Source organism: Phyllobates terribilis, unplaced genomic scaffold (genome assembly GCF_046119375.1).
Source record: "Phyllobates terribilis strain yellow unplaced genomic scaffold, ASM4611937v1 Scaffold_109__1_contigs__length_5621821, whole genome shotgun sequence".
NCBI lineage: Eukaryota > Metazoa > Chordata > Amphibia > Anura > Dendrobatidae > Phyllobates > Phyllobates terribilis.
Genome location: NW_027362869.1, coordinates 5,184,976 through 5,201,920, shown reverse-complemented (window position 1 = coordinate 5,201,920; position 16,945 = coordinate 5,184,976).

The following is a 16,945-nucleotide window of genomic DNA, read 5'->3' as shown; positions in this document are numbered from 1 at the left end:
GAGGTATCAGGAGATTAGGGAAGAGATATATGGAGAGGACAAGTTATACACTGGAGATTATGTGTGCGGAGGTATCAGTAGATTAGGGCAGTGATGCATGGAGAGTACAGGTTATATACTGGGGATTATGTTTGAGGATGTATCAGGAGATTAGGGCAGAGATGTATGGAGGGGACAGGTTATATACTGGAGATTATTTGTGAGGAGGTATCAGGAGATTAGGGCAGAGATGTATGGAGAGGACAGGTTACACACTGGAGATTATGTGTGGGGAGGTATCAGGAGATTAGGGAAGAGATATATGGAGAGGACAAGTTATACACTGGAGATTATGTGTGCGGAGGTATCAGTAGATTAGGGCAGTGATGTATGGAGAGTACAGGTTATATACTGGGGATTATGTTTGAGGAGGTATCAGGAGATTAGGGCAGAGATGTATGGAGGGGACAGGTTATATACTGGAGATTATTTGTGAGGAGGTATCAGGAGATTAGAGCAGAGATGTATCGAGAGGACAGGTTATATACTGGAGATTATGTGTGAAGAGATATCAGGCGATTAGGGCAGAGATGTATGGAGAGGACAGGTTATATGCTGGAGATTATGTGTGAGGAGGTATCAGGAAATTAGGGCAGAGATGTATGGAGAGGACAGCTTATATACTGGAGATTATGTGTGAAGATATATCAGGCGATTAGGGCAGAGATGTATGGAGAGGACAGGTTATATGCTGGAGATTATGTGTGAGGAGGAATCAGGAAATTAGGGCAGAGATGTATGGAGAGGACAGGTTATATACCAGAGATTATGTGTGAGGAGGTATCAGGAGATTAGGGCCGAAATGTATGGAGGGGACAGGTTATATACTGGAGATTATGTTTGAGGAGGTATCAGGAGATTAGGTCAGAGATGAATGGAGGGGACAGGTTACACACTGGAGATTATGTGTGGGGAGGAATCAGGAGATTAGGGAAGAGATGTATGGAGAGGAGAAGTTATACACTGGAGATTATGTGTGGGGAGGTATCAGTATATTAGTGCAGTGATGTATGGAGAGGACAGGTTATATACTGGAGATTATGTGTGGGGAGGTATCAGGAGATTAGGGCAGAGATGTATGGAGAGGACATTTTATATACCAGAGATTATGTGTGAGGAGGTATCAGGAGATTACGGCAGAGATGTATGGAGAGGACAGGTTATATACTAGAGATTATGTGTGAGGAGATATCAGGAGATTAGGGTAGAGATGTATGGAGAGGACCGGTTATATACTGGAGATTATGTGTGGAGAGGCATCAGGAGATTAGGACAGATGTATGGAGAGTACAGGTTATATACTGGAGATTATGTGTGGGGAGGTATCAGGAGATTGGGACAGTTGTATGGAGATGACAGGTTATATACTGGATATTATGTGTGAGGAGATATCAGGAGATTAGTGCAGAGATGTATGGAGGGGACAGGATATATACTGGAGATTATGTGTGAGGATGTATCAGGAGATTAGGGCAGAGATGTATGATGAGAACAGGTTATATACTGGAGATTATGTGTGAAGAGATATCAGTCGATTAGGGCAGAGATGTATGGCGAGGACAGGTTATATGCTGGAGATCATGTGTGAGGAGGTATCAGGAAATTAGGGCAGAGATGTATGGAGAGGACAGGTTATATACCAGAGATTATGTGTGAGGAGGTATCCGGAGATTAGGGCTGAGATGTATGGAGAGGTCAGGTTATATGCTGGAGATTATGTGTGAGGAGGTATCAGGAGATTAGAGCAGAGATGTATTGAGAGGACAGGTTATATACTAGAGATTATGTGTAAAGAGATATCAGGCGATTAGGGCAGAGATGTATGGAGAGGACAGGTTATATACTGGAGAATATGTGTGAGGAGGTATCAGGAGATTAGGGCAGAGATGTATGGAGAGGACAGGTTATATTCTGGAGATTATGTGTGAGGAGGTATCAGGAGATTAGGGCAGAGATGTATGGAGATAACATGTTATATACTGGAGATTATGTGTGAGGAGGTATCAGGAGATTAGGGAAGAGATATATGGAGAGGACAGGTTATATACTGGAGATTATGTGTGAGGCGGTATCAGGAGATTAGGACAGAGATGTATGGAGAGGACAGGTTATATACTGGAGATTATGTGTGAGGTATCAGGAGATTAGGTCAGAGATGTATGGAGAGGACAGGTTATATACTGGAGAATATGTGTAAGGAGGTATCAGTAGATTAGGGCAGAGACGTATGGAGAGGACAGGTTATATACTGGAGATTATGTTTGAGGAGGTATCAGGAGATTAGGCAGAGATGTATGGAGAGGACCGTATATATACCGGAGATTATGTGTGGGGTGGTATCAGGAGATTAGGGCAGAGATGTATGGAGAGGACAGGTTATAAACTGGAGATTATGTGTGAGGAGGTATCAGGAGATTAGGGCAGAGATGTATGGAGAGGACTGGTTATATACTGGAGATTATGTGTGAGGAGGTATTAGGAGATTAGGGAAGAGATGTATGGAGAGGACAATTTATATATTGGAGATTATGTGTGAGGAGGTATCAAGAGATTCGCACAGAGATGTATGGAGAGGACAGGTTATATACCGGAGATTATGTGTGGGGAGCTATCAGGAGATTAGGACAGAGATGTATGGAGAGGACAGGTTATATACCGGAGATTATGTGTGGGGAGCTATTAGGAGATTAGGACAGAGATGTATGGAGAGGACAGGTTTTATACCGGAGATTATGTGTGAGGAGGTATCAGGAGATTAGGGCAGAGATGTATGGAGAGGACAGGATATATACTGGAGATTATGTGTGGACAGGTATCAGGAGATTAGGACAGAGATGTATGGAGTGTACAGGTTATACTCTGGAGATAATGTGTGAGGAGGTATCAGGAGATTAGAACAGAGATGTATGGAGAGGACAGGTTATATGCTGGAGATTATGTTTGAGGAGGTATCAGGAGATTAGGAAAGAGATGTATGGAGAGGACAGGTTATATACCGGAGATTATGTGTGGGGAGCTATCAGGAGATTAGGACAGAGATGTATGGAGAGGACAGGTTATATACTGGAGATTATGTGTGATGAGGTATCAGGAGATTAGGACAGAGATGTATGGAGAGGACAGGTTATATACTGGAGATTATGTGTGGGGAGGTATCAGGAAACTAGGACAGAGATGTATGGAGAGGACACGTTATATACTGGAGATTATGTGTGAGGAGGTATCAGGAGATCAGGGCAGAGATGTATGGAGAGGACAGAATATATACTGGAGACTATTTGTGTGGAGAGGTATCAGGAGATTAGGACAGAGATGTATGGAGAGGTCAGGTTATACTCTGGAGATAATGTGTGATAAGGTATCAGGAGATTAGGACAGAGATGTTTGGAGAGGACAGGTTTTATACATGAGATTATGTGTGGGGAGTTATCAGGAGATTAGGGCAGAAATGTCTGGAGAGGAGAGGTTATATACTGTAGATTATGTGTTGGGAGCTTTCAGGAGATTAGGACAGAGATGTATGGAGAGGGCAGGTTATATACTGGAGATTATGTGTGGGGAGGTATCAGGAGATAAGGACAGAGATGTATGGAGAGAACAGGTTATATACTGGAGGTTATGTGTGAGGAGGTATCAGGAGATTAGGACAGAGATGTATGGAGAGGACAGGTTATACTCTGGAGATAATGTGTGGAGAGGTATCAGGAGATTAGGACAGAGATGTATGGAGAAGACAGGTTATATACCGGAGATTATGTGTGGGGAGCTATCAGGAGATTAGGACAGAGATGTACGGAGAGGACAGGTTATATACTGGAGATTATGTGTGGGGACGTATCAGGCGATTAGGGTAAAGATGTATGGAGAGGACAGGATAAATACTGGAGGTTATGTGTGGGGGGGTATCAGGAGATTAGGACAGAGATGTATGGAGAGGACAGGTTATATACTGGAGATTATGTGTGAGGTATAATGAGATTAGGACAGAGATGTATGGAGAGGACAGGTTATATACTGGAGAATATGTGTGAGGAGGTATCAGTAGATTAGGGCAGAAATGTATGGAAAGGACAGGGTATCTACTGGAGATTATGTTTGAGGAGGTATCAGGAGATTAGGCAGAGATGTATGGAGAGGACAGGATATATTCCGGAGATTATGTGTGGGGTGGTATCAGGAGATTAGAGCAGAGATGTATGGAGAGGACAGGTAATATACTGGAGATTATGTGTGAGGAGGTATTAGGAGATTAGGACAGAGATGTATGGAGGGGACAGGTTATATACTGGAGATTATGTGTGATGAGGTATCAGGAGATTAGGACAGAGATGTATGGAGGGGACAGGTTATATACTGGAGATTATGTGTGAGGAGGTTTCAGGAGAGAAGGGCAGAGATGCATGGAGGGGACAGGTTATACACCGGAAATTATGTGTGAGGAGTTATCAGGAGATTAGGGCAGAGATGTATGGAGGGGACAAGTTATATACTAGAGATTATGTGTGAGGAGGTATCAGGAGATTAGGACAGAGATGTATGGAGGGGACAGGTTATATACTGGAGATTATGTGTGAGGAGGTATCAGGAGATTAGGGCAGAGATGTATGGAGGGGACAGGTTATATTCTGGAGATTATGTGTGAGGAGGTATCAGGAGATTAGGGCAGAGATATATGGAGAGGACAGGTTATATACTGGAGATTATGTGTGAGGAGGTATCAGGCGATTAGGGCAGAGATGTATGGAGAGGACAGGTTACACACTGGAGATTATGTGTGGGGAGGTATCAGGAGATTAGGGAAGAGATATATGGAGAGGACAAGTTATACACTGGAGATTATGTGTGCGGAGGTATCAGTAGATTAGGGCAGTGATGTATGGAGAGTACAGGTTATATACTGGAGATTATGTTTGAGGAGGTATCAGGAGATTAGGGCAGAGATGTATGGAGGGGACTGGTTATATACTGGAGATTATGTGTGAGGAGGTATCAGGAGATTAGGGCAGAGATGTATGGAGAGGACAGGTTATATACCAGAGATTATGTTTGAGGAGGTATCAGGAGATTAGAGCAGAGATGTATCGAGAGGACAGGTTATATACTGGAGATTATGTGTGAAGAGATATCAGGCAATTAGGGCAGAGATGTATGGAGAGGACAGGTTATATGCTGGAGATTATGTGTGAGGAGGCATCAGGAAATTAGGGCAGAGATGCATGGAGAGGCAGGTTATATACTGGAGATTATGTGTGAAGAGATATCAGGCGATTAGGGCAGAGATGTATGGAGAGGACAGGTTATATGCTGGAGATTATGTGTGAGGAGGTATCAGGAAATTAGGGCAGAGATGTATGGAGAGGACAGGTTATATACCAGAGATTATGTGTGAGGAGGTATCAGGAGATTAGGGCCGAGATGTATGGAGGGGACAGGTTATATACTGGAGATTATGTGTGAGGAGGTATCAGGAGATTAGGTCAGAGATGTATGGAGGGGACAGGTTACACACTGGAGATTATGTGTGGGGAGGAATCAGGAGATTAGGGAAGAGATATATGGAGAGGACAAGTTATACACTGGAGATTATGTGTGCGGAGGTATCAGTAGATTAGGGCAGTGATGTATGGAGAGTACAGGTTATATACTGGAGATTATGTTTGAGGAGGTATCAGGAGATTAGGGCAGAGATGTATGGAGGGGACTGGTTATATACTGGAGATTATGTGTGAGGAGGTATCAGGAGATTAGGGCAGAGATGTATGGAGAGGACAGGTTATATACCAGAGATTATGTTTGAGGAGGTATCAGGAGATTAGAGCAGAGATGTATCGAGAGGACAGGTTATATACTGGAGATTATGTGTGAAGAGATATCAGGCAATTAGGGCAGAGATGTATGGAGAGGACAGGTTATATGCTGGAGATTATGTGTGAGGAGGCATCAGGAAATTAGGGCAGAGATGCATGGAGAGGACAGGTTATATACTGGAGATTATGTGTGAAGAGATATCAGGCGATTAGGGCAGAGATGTATGGAGAGGACAGGTTATATGCTGGAGATTATGTGTGAGGAGGTATCAGGAAATTAGGGCAGAGATGTATGGAGAGGACAGGTTATATACCAGAGATTATGTGTGAGGAGGTATCAGGAGATTAGGGCCGAGATGTATGGAGGGGACAGGTTATATACTGGAGATTATGTGTGAGGAGGTATCAGGAGATTAGGTCAGAGATGTATGGAGGGGACAGGTTACACACTGGAGATTATGTGTGGGGAGGAATCAGGAGATTAGGGAAGAGATGTATGGAGAGGACAAGTTATACACTGGAGATTATGTTTGGGGAGGTATCAGTAGATTAGGGCAGTGATGTATGGAGAGGACACGTTATATACTGGAGATTATGTGTGGGGAGGTATCAGGACATTAGGGCAGAGATGTATGGAGAGGACAGGTTATATACCAGAGATTATGTGTGAGGAGGTATCAGGAGATTAAGGCAGAGATGTATGGAGAGGACAGGTTATATACTAGAGATTATGTGTGAGGAGATATCAGGAGATTAGGGTAGAGATGTATGGAGAGGACAGGTTATATACTCGAGATTATGTGTGGAGAGGCATCAGGAGATTAGGACAGATGTATGGAGAGTACAGGTTATAAACTGGAGATTATGTGTGGGGAGGTATCAGGAGATTAGGACAGTTGTATGGAGAGGACAGGTTATATTCTGGATATTATGTGTGAGGAGATATCAGGAGATTAGTGCAGAGATGTATGGAGGGGACAGGTTATATACTGGAGATTATGTGTGAGGATGTATCAGGAGATTAGGGCAGAGATGTATGATGAGAACAGGTTATATACTGGAGATTATGTGTGAAGAGATATCAGGCGATTAGGGCAGAGATGTATGGCGAGGACAGGTTATATGCTGGAGATTATGTGTGAGGAGGTATCAGGAAATTAGGGCAGAGATGTATGGAGAGGACAGGTTATATACTGGAGATTATGTGTGAGGAGGTATCCGTAGATTAGGGCAGAGATGTATGGAGAGGTCAGGTTATATACTGGAGATTATGTGTGAGGAGGTATCAGGAGATTAGAGCAGAGATGTATTGAGAGGACAGGTTATATACTGGAGATTATGTGTGAAGAGATATCAGGCGATTAGGGCAGAGATGTATGGAGAGGACAGGTTATATACTGGAGATTATGTGTGAGGAGTTATCAGGAGATTAGGACAGAGATGTATGGAGAGGACAGGTTATATACTGGAGATTATGTGTGAGGAGGTATCAGGAGATTAGGGCAGAGATGTATGGAGAGGACATGTTATATACTGGAGATTATGTGTGAGGAGGTATTAGGAGATTAGGGAAGAGATGTATGGAGAGGACAATTTATATACTGGAGATTATGTGTGAGGAGGTATCAAGAGATTCGCACAGATATGTATGGAGAGGACAGGTTATATACCGGAGATTATGTGTGGGGAGCTATCAGGAGATTAGGACAGAGATGTATGGAGAGGACAGGTTATATACCGGAGATTATGTGTGGGGAGCTATTTGGAGATTAGGACAGAGATGTATGGAGAGGACAGGTTTTATACCGGAGATTATGTTTGAGGAGGTATCAGGAGATTAGGGCAGAGATGTATGGAGAGGACAGGATATATACTGGAGATTATGTGTGGACAGGTATCAGGAGATTAGGACAGAGATGTATGGAGAGTACAGGTTATACTCTGGAGATAATGTGTGAGGAGGTATCAGGAGATTAGGACAGAGATGTATGGAGAGGACAGGTTATATGCTGGAGATTATGTTTGAGGAGGTATCAGGAGATTAGGACAGAGATGTATGGAGAGGACAGGTTATATACCGGAGATTATGTGTGGGGAGCTATCAGGAGATTAGGACAGAGATGTATGGAGAGGACAGGTTATATACTGGAGATTATGTGTGATGAGGTATCAGGAGATTAGGACAGAGATGTATGGAGAGGACAGGTTATATACTGGAGATTATGTGTGGGGAGGTATCAGGAAACTAGGACAGAGATGTATGGAGAGGACACGTTATATACTGGAGATTATGTGTGAGGAGGTATCAGGAGATTAGGGCAGAGATGTATGGAGAGGACAGAATATATACTGGAGACTATTTGTGTGGAGAGGTATCAGGAGATTAGTACAGAGATGTATGGAGAGGTCAGGTTATACTCTGGAGATAATGTGTGATAAGGTATCAGGAGATTAGGACAGAGATGTTTGGAGAGGATAGGTTTTATACATGAGATTGTGTGGGGAGGTATCAGGAGATTAGGGCAGAAATGTCTGGAGAGGAGAGGTTATATACTGTAGATTATGTGTTGGGAGCTATCAGGAGATTAAGACAGAGATGTATGGAGAGGGCTGGTTATATACTGGAGATTATGTGTGGGGAGGTATCAGGAGATAAGGACAGAGATGTATGGAGAGGACAGGTTATATACTGGAGGTTATGTGTGAGGAGGTATCAGGAGATTAGGGCAGAGATGTATGGAGAGGACAGGTTATACACTGGAGATTATGTGTGCGGAGGTATCAGGAGATTAGGACAGAGATGTATGGAGAGGACAGGTTATACTCTGGAGATAATGTGTGGAGAGGTATCAGGAGATTAGGACAGAGATGTATGGAGAAGACAGGTTATATACCGGAGATTATGTGTGGTGAGCTATCAGGAGATTAGGACAGAGATGTACGGAGAGGACAGGTTATATACTGGAGATTATGTGTGGGGACGTATCAGGCGATTAGGGTAAAGATGTATGGAGAGGACAGGATAAATACTGGAGGTTATGTGTGAGGGGGTATCAGGAGATTAGGACAGAGATGTATGGAGAGGACAGGTTATATACTGGAGATTATGTGTGAGGTATCATGAGATTAGGACAGAGATGTATGGAGAGGACAGGTTATATACTGGAGATTATGTGTGATGAGGTATCAGGAGATTGGGCAGAGATGTATGGAGAGGACAGGATATATACCGGAGATTATGTGTGGGGTGGTATCAGGAGATTATAGCAGAGATGTATGGAGAGGACAGGTAATATACTGGAGATTATGTGTGAGGAGGTATTAGGAGATTAGGACAGAGATGTATGGAGGGGACAGGTTATATACTGGAGATTATGTGTGATGAGGTATCAGGAGATTAGGACAGAGATGTATGGAGGGGACAGGTTATATACTGGAGATTATGTGTGAGGAGGTTTCAGGAGATAAGGGCAGAGATGCATAGAGGGGACAGGTTATACACCGGAAATTATGTGTGAGGAGTTATCAGGTGATTAGGGCAGAGATGTATGGAGGGGACAGGTTATATACTAGAGATTATGTGTGAGGAGGTATCAGGAGATTAGGACAGAGATGTATGGAGGGGACAGGTTATATACTGGAGATTATGTGTGAGGAGGTATCAGGAGATTAGGGCAGAGATGTATGGAGGGGACAGGTTATATTCTGGAGATTATGTGTGAGGAGGTATCAGGAGATTAGGGCAGAGATATATGGAGAGGACAGGTTATATACTGGAGATTATGTGTGAGGAGGTATCAGGAGATTAGGGCTGAGATGTATGGAGGGGACAGGTTATATACTGGAGATTATGTGTGAGGAGGTATCAGGAGATTAGGTCAGAGATGTATGGAGGGGACAGGTTATATACTGGAGATTATGTGTGAGGAGGTATCATGCGATTAGGGCAGAGATGTAAGGAGAGGACAGGTTACACACTGGAGATTATGTGTGGGGAGGTATCAGGAGATTAGGGAAGAGATATATGGAGAGGACAAGTTATACACTGGAGATTATGTGTGTGGAGGTATCAGTAGATTAGGGCAGTGATGTATGGAGAGTACAGGTTATATACTGGAGATTATGTTTGAGGAGGTATCAGGAGATTAGGGCAGAGATGTATGGAGGGGACAGGTTATATACTGGAGATTATGTGTGAGGAGGTATCAGGAGATTAGGGCAGAGATGTATGGAGAGGACAGGTTATATTCCAGAGATTATGTTTGAGGAGGTATCAGGAGATTAGAGCAGAGATGTATCGAGAGGACAGGTTATATACTGGAGATTATATGTGAAGAGATATCAGGCGATTAGGGCAGAGATGTATGGAGAGGACAGGTTATATGCTGGAGATTATGTGTGAGGAGGTATCAGGAAATTAGGGCAGAGATGTATGGAGAGGACAGGTTATATACTGGAGATTATGTGTGAAGAGATATCAGGCGATTAGGGCAGAGATGTATGGAGAGGACAGGTTATATGCTGGAGATTATGTGTGAGGAGGTATCAGGAAATTAGGGCAGAGATGCATGGAGAGGACTGGTTATATACTGGAGATTATGTGTGAGGAGGTATTAGGAGATTAGGGAAGAGATGTATGGAGAGGACAATTTATATACTGGAGATTATGTGTGAGGAGGTATCAAGAGATTCGCACAGAGATGTATGGAGAGGACAGGTTATATACCGGAGATTATGTGTGGGGAGCTATCAGGAGATTAGGACAGAGATGTATGGAGAGGACAGGTTATATACCGGAGATTATGTGTGGGGAGCTATTAGGAGATTAGGACAGAGATGTATGGAGAGGACAGGTTTTATACCGGAGATTATGTGTGAGGAGGTATCAGGAGATTAGGGCAGAGATGTATGGAGAGGACAGGATATATACTGGAGATTATGTGTGGACAGGTATCAGGAGATTAGGACAGAGATGTATGGAGAGTACAGGTTATACTCTGGAGATAATGTGTGAGGAGGTATCAGGAGATTAGGACAGAGATGTATGGAGAGGACAGGTTATATGCTGGAGATTATGTTTGAGGAGGTATCAGGAGATTAGGACAGAGATGTATGGAGAGGACAGGTTATATACCGGAGATTATGTGTGGGGAGCTATCAGGAGATTAGGACAGAGATGTATGGAGAGGACAGGTTATATACTGGAGATTATGTGTGATGAGGTATCAGGAGATTAGGACAGAGATGTATGGAGAGGACAGGTTATATACTGGAGATTATGTGTGGGGAGGCATCAGGAAACTAGGACAGAGATGTATGGAGAGGACACGTTATATACTGGAGATTATGTGTGAGGAGGTATCAGGAGATTAGGGCAGAGATGTATGGAGAGGACAGAATATATACTGGAGACTATTTGTGTGGAGAGGTATCAGGAGATTAGGACAGAGATGTATGGAGAGGACAGGTTATACTCTGGAGATAATGTGTGGAGAGGTATCAGGAGATTAGGACAGAGATGTATGGAGAAGACAGGTTATATACCGGAGATTATGTGTGGGGAGCTATCAGGAGATTAGGACAGAGATGTACGGAGAGGACAGGTTATATACTGGAGGTTATGTGTGGGGACGTATCAGGCGATTAGGGTAAAGATGTATGGAGAGGACAGGATAAATACTGGAGGTTATGTGTGAGGGGGTATCAGGAGATTAGGACAGAGATGTATGGAGAGGACAGGTTATATACTAGAGATTATGTGTGAGGTATCATGAGATTAGGACAGAGATGTATGGAGAGGACCGGTTATATACTGGAGAATATGTGTGAGGAGGTATCAGTAGATTAGGGCAGAAATGTATGGAAAGGACAGGGTATCTACTGGAGATTATGTTTGAAGAGGTATCAGGAGATTAGGCAGAGATGTATGGAGAGGACAGGATATATACCGGAGATTATGTGTGGGGTGGTATCAGGAGATTAGAGCAGAGATGTATGGAGAGGACAGGTAATATACTGGAGATTATGTGTTAGGAGGTATTAGGAGATTAGGACAGAGATGTATGGAGGGGACAGGTTATATACTTGAGATTATGTGTGATGAGGTATCAGGAGATTAGGATAGAGATGTATGGAGGGGACAGGTTATATACTGGAGATTATGTGTGAGGAGGCTTCAGGAGATAAGGGCAGAGATGCATGGAGGGGAAAGGTTATACACCGGAAATTATGTGTGAGGAGTTATCAGGAGATTAGGGCAGAGATGTATGGAGGGGACAGGTTATATACTAGAGATTATGTGTGAGGAGGTATCAGGAGATTAGGACAGAGATGTATGGAGGGGACAGGTTATATACTGGAGATTATGTGTGAGGAGGTATCAGGAGATTAGGGCAGAGATGTATGGAGGGGACAGGTTATATTCTGGAGATTATGTTTGATGAGGTATCAGGAGATTAGGGCAGAGATATATGGAGAGGACAGGTTATATACTGGAGATTATGTGTGAGGAGGTATCAGGAGATTAGGGCTGAGATGTATGGAGGGGACAGGTTATATACTGGAGATTATGTGTGAGGAGGTATCAGGAGATTAGGTCAGAGATGTATGGAGGGGACAGGTTATATACTGGAGATTATGTGTGAGGAGGTATCAGGCGATTAGGGCAGAGATGTATGGAGAGGACAGGTTACACACTGGAGATTATGTGTGGGGAGGTATCAGGAGATTAGGGAAGAGATATATGGAGAGGACAAGTTATACACTGGAGATTATGTGTGCGGAGGTATCAGTAGATTAGGGCAGTGATGTATGGAGAGTACAGGTTATATACTGGAGATTATGTTTGAGGAGGTATCAGGAGATTAGGGCAGAGATGTATGGAGGGGACAGGTTATATACTGGAGATTATGTGTGAGGAGGTATCAGGAGATTAGGGCAGAGATGTATGGAGAGGACAGGTTATATTCCAGAGATTATGTTTGAGGAGGTATCAGGAGATTAGAGCAGAGATGTATCAAGAGGACAGGTTATATACTGGAGATTATGTGTGAAGAGATATCAGGCGATTAGGGCAGAGATGTATGGAGAGGACAGGTTATATGCTGGAGATTATGTGTGAGGAGGTATCAGGAAATTAGGGCAGAGATGTATGGAGAGGACAGGTTATATACTGGAGATTATGTGTGAAGAGATATCAGGCGATTAGGGCAGAGATGTATGGAGAGGACAGGTTATATGCTGGAGATTATGTGTGAGGAGGTATCAGGAAATTAGGGCAGAGATGTATGGAGAGGACAGGTTATATACCAGAGATTATGTGTGAGGAGGTATCAGGAGATTAGGGCCGAGATGTATGGAGGGGACAGGTTATATACTGGAGATTATGTGTGAGGAGTTATCAGGAGATTAGGTCAGAGATGTATGGAGGGGACAGGTTACACACTGGAGATTATGTGTGGGGAGGAATCAGGAGATTAGGGAAGAGATGTATGGAGAGGACAAGTTATACACTGGAGATTATGTGTGGGGAGGTATCCGTAGATTAGGGCAGTGATGTATGGAGAGGACAGGTTATATACTGGAGATTATGTGTGGGGAGGTAACAGGAGATTAGGGCTGAGATGTATGGAGAGGACAGGTTATATACCAGAGATTATGTGTGAGGAGGTATCAGGAGATTAGGACAGAGATGTATGGAGAGGACAGGTTATATACTAGAGATTATGTGTGAGGAGATATCAGGAGATTAGGGTAGAGATGTATGGAGAGGACAGGTTATATACTGGAGATTATGTGTGGAGAGGCATCAGGAGATTAGGACAGATGTATGGAGAGTACAGGTTATATACTAGAGATTATGTGTGGTGAGGTATCAGGAGATTAGGACAGTTGTATGGAGAGGACAGGTTATATACTGGATATTATGTGTGAGGAGATATCAGGAGATTAGTGCAGAGATGTATGGAGGGGACAGGTTATATACTGGAGATTATGTGTGAGGATGTATCAGGAGATTAGGGCTGAGATGTATGATGAGAACAGGTTATATACTGGAGATTATGTGTGCAGAGATATCAGGCGATTAGGGCAGAGATGTATGGCGAGGACAGGTTATATGCTGGAGATTATGTGTGAGGAGGTATCAGGAAATTAGGGCAGAGATGTATGGAGAGGACAGGTTATATACCAGAGATTATGTGTGAGGAGGTATCCGGAGATTAGGGCAGAGATGTATGGAGATGTCAGGTTATTTACTGAAGATTATGTGTGAGGAGGTATCAGGAGATTAGAGCAGAGATGTATTGAGAGGACAGGTTATATACTGGAGATTATGTGTGAAGAGATATCAGGCGATTAGGGCAGAGATGTATGGAGAGGACAGGTTATATACTGGAGATTATGTGTGAGGAGGTATCAGGAGATTAGGGCAGAGATGTATGGAGAGGACAGGTTATATACTGGAGATTATGTGTGAGGAGGTATCAGGGGATTAGGGCAGAGATGTATGGAGAGGACATGTTATATACTGGAGATTATGTGTGAGGAGGTATCAGGAGATTAGGGAAGAGATATATGGAGAGGACAGGTTGTGTATGTTTCATACATTTTTTATTTGCACAATGGGTCCATTCTGCAGTATTGCTTTATTATTACGACAGGACTCTGAAGTGACTGTGCTATTTTCCTTCCACAGATTATGTGCTACAGATTGGATACGGCAGCTGAGACCGTCTTCAATTCAAAAAACATTCAAGCTTTCATGAACTGTGAATGTGATTCTTTTTCTTCTATCTCTTCCCTGAATTCTCAGATGTGGTGGAATTAGGCAGGTCGAAGGTTAAAAGTGAACTGTTTATATTCATGGTAAAAAATCAGAATACACTGATGATAAACAGATACATTTTCATGATCATTTGGATACATTTTAATATTGCATCAAATTAGGGCAGTAAATGGTCCTGATTGCTCCTCTCTGGCAATACCTAGTTTACTGCTTACTGCTCTACCTGGCTTGTGAGCCATGAGTTGCACTGATTGGGTCATCGTCTCTAGTGGGCTTCGACTTTTGGTTTGCCTGCATTTCTGCCGCCACGTCGCTGGCTATTGAGGTCATCTCTAGTGGTAAAATGAATGGATAGAGCCGTCTAGGGAAAAGTATAGATCCACAGACTATTGTGAACAGTGTCACACACAAGGTGCTTGGATACTCCTGCTCAGCAGTACCCCATCCATGTAGATTAATTGTGATACAGACTTTTAATGACCAAGAATTGCCACTTACCGCAGCTGGAGACGGTCGATGAGCAGAGTCAGACGCTTCAGCTGTATTTCTGCTTATCTGCAGTCTCGATGGGTTTTACCTTTCTCAGCACCTATTTATGTGAACCCATGATGAGCAACTTCCTGCAGTTTTTCGCCACTCGCAAAGAAAAGTAATCGAAAAGGAAAAAAAACATGATGTGTTCTTCACTACAACATACAATGCTGTAGCCTTAAACGATGCCACCATACAGTGCTGCCATACTGGGCAGCTAAATAATGCTTCCATACTGGGCAGCTAAATAATGCTTCCATACTGGGCAGCTAAATAATGCTTCCATACTGGGCAGCTAAATAATGCTTCCATACTGGGCAGCTAAATAATGCTTCCATACTGGGCAGCTAAATAATGCGTCCATACTGGGCAGCTAAATAATGCTTCCACTCTGGACATCTAAATAATGCTACCATACTAGAAACCTAAATAATGCATCCATACTGGGCACCTAAATAGCGCTTCCATACTGGGCAGCTAAATAATGCTTCCATACTGTGCACCTAAACAGTGCTTCCATACTGGGCAGCTAAATAATGCTTCCACTCTGGACACCTAAATAACGCTACCATACTAGAAACCTAAATAATACTTCCATACTGGACACCTAAATAATACTTCCATACTAGGCAGCTAAATAATGCTACCATACTAGAAACCTAAATAATGCTTTCATACTGGACACCTAAATAATACTTCCATACTGGGCAGCTAAATAATGCTTCCATACTGGGCAGCTAAATAATGCTTCCACTCTGGACACCTAAATAATGCTACCATACTAGAAACCTAAATAATGTATCCATACTGTGCACCTAAATAGTGCTTCCATACTGGGCAGCTAAATAATCTTCCATTCTGGACACCTAAATAATGCTTCCATACTGGGTAGCTAAATAATGCTTCCATACTGGGCAGCTAAATAATGCTTCCATACTGGACACCAAAATAATGCTTCCATACAGGGCAGCTAAATAATGCTTCTGTTACGGATCCGGGTGGTGGAACCTCTGTGCTGTGGTGCAAGGAGGGACCCAGAGGGGCGTAACTAAGTATCAACTCGGACTGACCCTGGTCGTACGGCGGCTAACGACTCCGTGACCAGGGAGGGACCGAGCAGAGGGACCAGGTGCTACTCTGGGGACGACCTTGTAAGAGAGCAGGTGACTCCCATGGGTCAGATGGCTGAGACTGCAGATGGGCACAGCAGGCAGGCTGACGAGAGGTCCGGGTAGATGAACTGGCAGAGACAGCAGGCAACAGGTGGAAGTCTCTAGGTAGGCTGTCAGGTGGTCACGGCAAGTGACGGGAAGGAGCCTCCAGGTAGGCAGACTGGTGGTCACGGCAAGTGACAGGCAGGAGCCTCTAGGTAGGCTGTCAGGTGGTCACAGCAAGTGACGGGCAGGAGCCTCCAGGTAGGCTGACAGGTAACAGGCAGGTGCTCCCAGGTAAGCAGGCGGGCGAGGCCCATAGAAAGACTGGTGGACTGAACGGAAGACAGACTGTCGGGCTGGACTGATAGGCTGGCGGGCAGGACTAGTAGTCAGGCTAGAAGCGGGACCTAAGGGCTGAAGCAGAGGTAAGTACACTGTGCATCAACTATTGCTCGGGCACCTCCATTTTGGAGGAGGTGCCTTACATACGGGAGGACCTCCGGCAATTGGCCGGGGACTCCTTAGGCGGCGCGCGCGGCCCCATTAAGAGGAAGGGAGTGCGCGTGCGCGCACCCTAAGCACAGTGCCCGGGAAGCTGCGCGCGCCGGCAGCAGTAGCAGGAAGAGGAG